This window comes from Centropristis striata, chromosome 21 (assembly GCF_030273125.1).
Source record: "Centropristis striata isolate RG_2023a ecotype Rhode Island chromosome 21, C.striata_1.0, whole genome shotgun sequence".
NCBI classification, from domain to species: Eukaryota; Metazoa; Chordata; class Actinopteri; order Perciformes; family Serranidae; genus Centropristis; species Centropristis striata.
In genome coordinates this window covers 24,650,854-24,658,353 of record NC_081537.1, presented here as the reverse complement: position 1 = coordinate 24,658,353, position 7,500 = coordinate 24,650,854, and the positions used below count along the sequence as shown (strand labels likewise).

The window sequence follows — 7,500 nt, the reverse complement described above, 5'->3', positions numbered from 1 at the left end:
AAAAACAAATAAATGAATTGCATACACTATCTATTTTGAAATAAACCCAAGCATTGATTGCATTATTTATTGTGTAAAAATATTTTTTATGGGACCAAATATTCACTGATACATATAGAAGTATCGGCCAAATATCTGAGATCTAATTAGAACTTATTCCATTTATTTCCATTTCTCATTTAAGGCATCAACTATTTTTAAACAAAGGCAAAAAAACACCTTAACAAGCTTAAAAAATGTTTGCTTGTGCATGTGAAGAAAATTGGGTTCCATACAGCTTTTTTAATGCAAAACCCCAATAAAATGCATAAATATGTGAATAGAAAGAGGCAGGTTCTGGACAACAATGCAGCTCAGAGGGAGAAGATATATCAGGTTTTGGTCTTTTCATGGGATTTGTTGACAATAAGAACAATATAAATTCTTTAAGACACACTTGTAGCAGCGGTTGTATTTCTCAGAGTTATTAGATCGTCTCTTCCTTCAGGCCTTTTCTAACATATTGACTGACAGAGGCGTTCAGGAGCAGAGAGCAGAGAGAGAGCTGTGGAAACATGCTGGAGATCGACGGCTCGACCTGAATCGATGTGGACGTTAGAACACGCAGCGATACGGAGAGCTGAAGGTTAATAATAAAGAACAAGATGTTCTCTGGAGGAACATGTCGCCTGCAGCGCCGTGGCCTTTAGAGAACGTTACAACAACGAGCTGCAGAACATCGAGACACAAATGTCAAAATATACAAGAGAAGGAGGAATGATACGTCTCATTCAGAGCTGCACACGTCTCCTCCTGATGCTCTGTTGGACAGAATTTTTATTAAATGTCTGAAAAAAATGTTTTAAAAATATAATTATTTTTGTTGTTGTTATTTTATCTTTTTATTTCTTTAATATTATAATATTACTTTTTCTATTTTATTCTATTATTTTTAATAATATCATAATATTTATAATAATATAGCATACGATTTGTATTGTTGTAATTGTATGATTTTATTTTATTTATGTTGTTATAACTATTATTATTCTTATTCATATTATTCATATTAATTTTATTATTAATTTAGTTTGTATTTTGTATGTATTTTTTTTCTTTTACCATTATTAGAAAAACTTTTCTTTATCAATATCTTGCAGGAAAATTCCCTAAAATAAAAACGACATTAATAAAGAACATCTATTTAAAAAAATCTGTAAAATAAAAAAAAATTGGGGACTTTTCTAATTTCTAAGTTTATTTCTTTTATGCACAAAAATGGTGAAAAAAATAAAACCAACAGTCAACAAAAAGCAAATATAAATGCAAATTTCATGCTTTATCTTATTAGAAATGCAACCGACGACTACTAACATTATCAATTAATCCGATTATTATTTAATTGATTTATTGTTCTGTCCATAAAACGTCATACAATGTGGGAAAAAAATCTTGTTATAATTTCCAGCAGCCCAAAGCTTTTTTATATTGCTTGTTTTACTAAATGAACTGTCCGAAATCTAAAGATATTCAGATTATTATTATAATATGACACAGAAAAGCATCAAATCTGCACATTTAAAAAGCTAAAAACAACAAATGTTTAGTGCTTTTGCATGAAAAATACCTCAAACAATATAAAAATTAGCTGCAGATTCATTTCCCATCGACTGACTGATTAATCCACCAGCTGCAGCTGTAATCCTTTAATTCTCCAATGAGGCTTCTCCTCATAACTCATTCATTTCTTATTCAATCACAGTTAATAAGAACCATTAGAGTACTTTGTTCACAGGTTAAAGTATTACAGCGATAATAGAGACGCTCAGCAGAGCAAAAATCAGAACCACCGACATTAAAACCAGAAGCTGCAGCTGCAGAACCCTCAAACCCTCAAACCCTCCCATGGTTCAGACTCTCTGAAGCCATATTGTCTTCAGAGTTTAAAAAAACAACAACAACACATGTATTAAACTCTGCTTCTACCTTAGCTGTGCAGCTGCAGACACAGAAATCACCTCGGTTTGAAGAAAAATCAAAGCGTTTGGCAACAAAACATGTGATTCATCATTTTCAACCACTAAATTCAAAGACAAGCAGCCTGGAGGTTACAGAACAAAGATTTATCACCAGTTCACCTGTTCACACCCTGCAACCACTGACACTGGCACATTTCTTCATCCATGAATGTCTTTATTGTCTGTGCGGAAAACAAAGAATTGCACTGACTTATACTGGCTTTGATGATGATTGAAACATATTAAATCAATAAACAGGTTGGTGTGAATCACCTGCAGGTACAAACATGTAGAAGACGTTGTTAAACAGGTCACATTAGTCTAAATCGAGACCGCAGTGAACTACTATTAATTTGACTATTAAAAAACATGGTTGATTACATGCTTGTAAAGCCAGAACAGGACTGTAAGGTGCAGTAAGTCTCCAGCTCAATAATCATGAGGTTTACTGATATACATGCAGAAAGAAAATACATTTCAATATTAAGAAATATCCCTAAATCTATGTTAAATGTATATAAATATAAACACAAGCTGACATAAGGGGACACTGTACACAAAATACAGTTTTCACAATCAAACACTACCACTTTTCTCCACAGGGGGCGCCAAAATCAACACAAAATGAAAGTTTCTTATTGTTGCTTTAATGGAGCTGATTTTTTCTCATTTACAGCCTATATTAATATCTATTAAATAGACCATTCAATCCAATCATGACTATCTATTAAATAGATTAAGTATCTATTATGATTCAATTATTAAGCATTATTTACAACATGTAAAAGCTGCCTTGTAAGAAAGTGGCACCAAATAAGTACAAATATTATTCTTTTTTTTTTGCAGGCAAATAATAAAAACTGTATTTATCTATTGATGTTTAAAATAAACCCTGTTTTGTTTCCCAATACCTTCATGCTGACTTGCCAATATTAGTGGAAATAATTAATAAAAATAAACAAAATTCATGTATATTCATCTCATGTAGCACCTTCCATTTTAAGTGACTAAAATTAAACATAAAAATATATCAGGACACAGGATGCAAAGGACAACTTTTCATATGGTAATTTATAGCTTTTTATATATTTTTTAAATATATTTTTTATGAAGAGACTCTTCGTTTCAATACCTTCATGCTGACTTGCCAATACTAGTGAAAAACAGTATAAAAAATATACTAAATTGATCTCAAGCAGCACCCTGCATGTTACCCAGTCACTAATTATAAAAATGTATCACTGCACTCAACTCTTTTTCTGGGATTTACATGTAAATATTATGATCAAAACAGGACAAATACACCAAACTGCGCATGATAATTAAAAGTTGCATACAGTAAAAAGCATTTCCAGCCCTGACTATAAAGCACAGAAGCAATTAATCCAAACCCACTAACGTCTGACTAAACAAGCTCATTTATGGATGTTTTTAGGATCTGAAACACACGACAGCTCTGTCCATTCTGACAACAACAACCAGTGAAACCCCCTCCCCTTCACACAGATAAAGATTAAAAACAGCATTGCGGTCCACGCTGGACTTACAGGACCGAGCTGTTCCTGCGGGAGGTTCTGGTCCTGCTGATCTGCAGCTTTCTCTTCCACATCCCCCCGCTGACAGGAGGAAACCACCTGTCTCAAGCTGCAGCCAAGCGGCAGTACGGGGGGCAAAGAGTGGAGCAGCAGAGGGAGGAGAAGGAGGGAGAGGAGGAGGGGAGAGGAGGAGGGAGGCCTGAAGAATGAGACCTGACGATCTGGTCCATTCACTTTTTCTCTCATCACTCGGCTTTTCTCTTCGTTTACTGCTGTCAACAGGTCAGAAAGACCTGCAGGTAAACTGATTTATAGATGTTTCACAATAAAGGAAATACACTCACACACACACACGCACACACATCCATGCACACACACACTCATGTCTGGTTGTTATTATTATTCAGCTGAAGTGGGACAGCTGGAGGCAGGAGGACAAAAAGGTAAAATCTCTTTTCTTTCATTCCTCTCTCTCATCTGCTGTGAGCCTCAGCATGCAGCTCCGTGACTGGGACTATGCTGCAGCTTTATAAGCAGGTTTGGAGCTTTTGTCTGCTCGTTTAAAGGAATATTCCACCAAAAAATGTCTCTTCTGAGGGTCAAATACAACCTGTTGGCTCAGATGGTGCACTGGCTTGGATTCATTAATATTGATCTTTGGGAAAACTTTAAATAAATGTTTTTTTTTTACAACAACTTCTAGGGCCATTGTTTTCTTTAAAAACAGGATATACTATATCTGTGTGTGGTTAAAAGCTCCCAGATGCACAAAGTATATTTAGTATGTTAAACACTATGAATAGCTGAAAATGTTTTATTATAAAAACCCAAATGCACAGAAAGTTTCTGCACGTATTGAAGTGCACCTGTTGATTTAAATGGTGAACATGCAGCAGAAACACTGACTGCAACCTTGTTTCGATGTTGGATCATCATATGAGGATCCAGCAATTTCTGGACTTGAAATAAATTATTATTGTTATTATTATTATTGGGTTGTTATCAGATCAATCAACAGGTTGCTTTATGTTGTTTGCCATGCCCTCTACATCGACTTCACTGTGTCACTTACAGTGCAACTTCCAGCATTTACATGCATTTATTTGACTTTTTAATCTATTTTAGAAATCAGAAACCTTTTGTCCTAACCTCAGATTTGTAGCCTGAACTGAACCAAACTGTGACCTTTTAACTGAACATGATTGCGCAGTTTTCAGCGACCGGTCACTGAATGAGCTGATAACAATCTGCTGCACCTACCAGCTGAGAGAAGATAACAGCTGATAACTTCCATTCAATCATGTGATAATGTTCAGTTATCCTGCAGTAGATCACTGGAGCTGTGAAACCCAGAGTTTCTTTACTTCCTACCCTCAAGGCATCATCTAACTCAGGCTTCATTCTGATCTGATCACACCTGCAAAGCTTCATAATAATATTAATAATAACCTGTATTTACTGAGCAATTTTCCAAATACAGGCTACAAAGTGCTAAAACACCCAAAAAAAATCAACAGATAAAAGTCATTTAAGTGTATAAATATTGAAACAGTCCAATAAGAAAAATGAAACTATTCTGTGCAATTAATAGACAGTTGGAAGAAAGTTCAAGTAAATCAGGAAAGGCTAGAGACAATACAATAAAAGTAGAGAAGAGACTTAAAGAGATCACAGACTCAGCCGACCTGATTTGCTCATTCATGCATTTTGCACCTTTGTGACACTCTTGTGGCAACAAAATCAGAGCAAACACCTGGAACAAATACCTCAAACAGCCTCTGTTTCTCCAGGACGCACACACACACACACCTTACAGGATGAAAAAACAAAACCACACACACGCTGAAGTTGCTGGTAGTAAATCAAAGTCAAAACATCCTGAGGGGAACATGAACGTCTCATGACAATCCGTCCAATAACTGCTGAAACTCACTAAAAACCACATATTCAAACATCCTGGTGGCACCAGAGGAAACGTCTCTGGTCCTGAAAGTCAGAGTGATTCATCCTCTGGGGATCATGAATATCTGAACAAAATTTTGTGGTAATCTGAACGATAGTTGTTGAGATATTTCAGACTGATATCAACAACACCTGCAGACAGATAAACTCTTCACAGTGACAGACAAGGATTTAATAATGTGTCAGTGTGTGTGAAGCTTTATCACAACCACTCGTTCTGTTAGCTCAGCCACAACGGCTCTGCCTCTGCACACTCCCTCAATGTTGATTTAATTTATTCACACACACACACACACACACACACACACCGAGTGTATATCCAGGATTTTTCTCTCTTTGAGGTTCTGAGGTAAATCATTGACTCTCTGCATCCATTTCCTCTCTGACAACAAGGACGTGTGAGTAAGATTTACTGGCTCAGTGAATTTAACTACGAGGGATAATGGTCCTCAGATACACACTCTCTCACACACACACACACACACACACACACACACACACACACACTAACGAGCAGGTTGGCAATTAGTGGACACCGGTGCTGCTCCTTCACATTCAGTCAAACACAAATAATCCAATGATCGTCACAATGCAGCTTCTCTTCTCCTGACAGTTGTTAAATTGGACACACACACACACACACACACACACACACACACACACACACACACACAAACACACACACACTATGAGGGGTATTTTATGCCAGCACACTATACTTAAACGCCTAGAATGCGTCGCCTGTGCCAGCATAAAGTCTGATTAATAGGTGTGCTTACAGACACGCGTATTGCGAGTACACCAGATAACATGGGTGACGGGTGAAAAGTGCCACCAGCGAACGTAGTGGACGCCTGTGTGTGTGTGTAACGCGTGTACGTTAACAGTGTGTTACTCTGTGTAACAGTTCAGCTGTTACACAGAGTCTCAGCTTCATATGGTATTGTTTATAAGAAAGCACAACTTACAGATGAACTCCAAGCCCCCACAGAGCTGTCAGGATATTTCTATTATTTTCAGGCCAGTTTTTATTTTCTTGTTAACGAAATCTCTCTCTCTCTCTCTCTCTCTCTCTCTCTCTCTCTCTCTAGGTTTGAATGATATCGAATTGATATTTAATGATAGCAAGGGTGAAAGGGATAATTAAAATAATTTCAGCTACTTAAAAATAGTAGGCTAATAGTAAAGTGCAACGCTCACAGCCAGTTCCCAGCTTCGCGCGCGGACACACAGTTCATTACGCACCAGCTGTAATTAGGTAGGTTTACCTGCCTGCAGAAGCCATAATCGCTGTCACCCCTGAATATTAAGTAGCCATGCGGACCTATCTAATGAATATTCAGTAGCCATGTGGACAGCAGTCCGTTCACAATATGATTCCATCGGACCTTATATCTACACTGTTTAACCCAATTCGGCACTTATGCACAGTCCCATTATGTTTTACAGACATTCGTAGTTAACTAATGAGGTAAAACATTTTGTTTAAGCTGCATTTTGCTGACTTTCACTCCTAAAACAGGCTAATTAAGCCTCCGGTTTTGGCCAGAAAAACGTTAAGTTTATCTGGTAAGTACGAGATAGTCTTTCTCTTCATCTATAAGTTGTGCTTTCTTATAAACAATACCATATGAAGCTGAGACTCTGTGTAACAGCTGAACTGTTATAGGCTTACACGCGTTACACACACACAGGCGTCCACTACGTTCGCTAGTGGCACTGTTCACCCGTCACCCATGTTATCTGGTGTACTCGCAATACGCGTGTCTGTACGCCTATGTAGAATTGTACTTAACAGTCACGCGGGTCTTCATGTCACGTATTTGAGGCGTAGTTCACCCGTCACGCAGCCGTCACGTAGGCGTATGTGCAACAACGCGTGTACAGCGTCTGCGTGACGCCTACGTGACGCCTGTCTGTCCATTGAAAGTGAATGGAATTTACACGCGCACGTTAGACGTTTGATGTCATCGCATAGGCGCTGTACACGCGTTTTAGTATAGTGT

General features: G+C 37.5%; 1 protein-coding gene across 1 annotated transcript in view; it reads right to left on the bottom strand.

Moving 5' to 3' along the window:
* Positions 1–7,500, bottom strand: part of LOC131959712 (rho GTPase-activating protein 44-like) — a 102,293-nt gene that overhangs the window by 42,322 nt on the left and 52,471 nt on the right. The window lies entirely within an intron of this gene.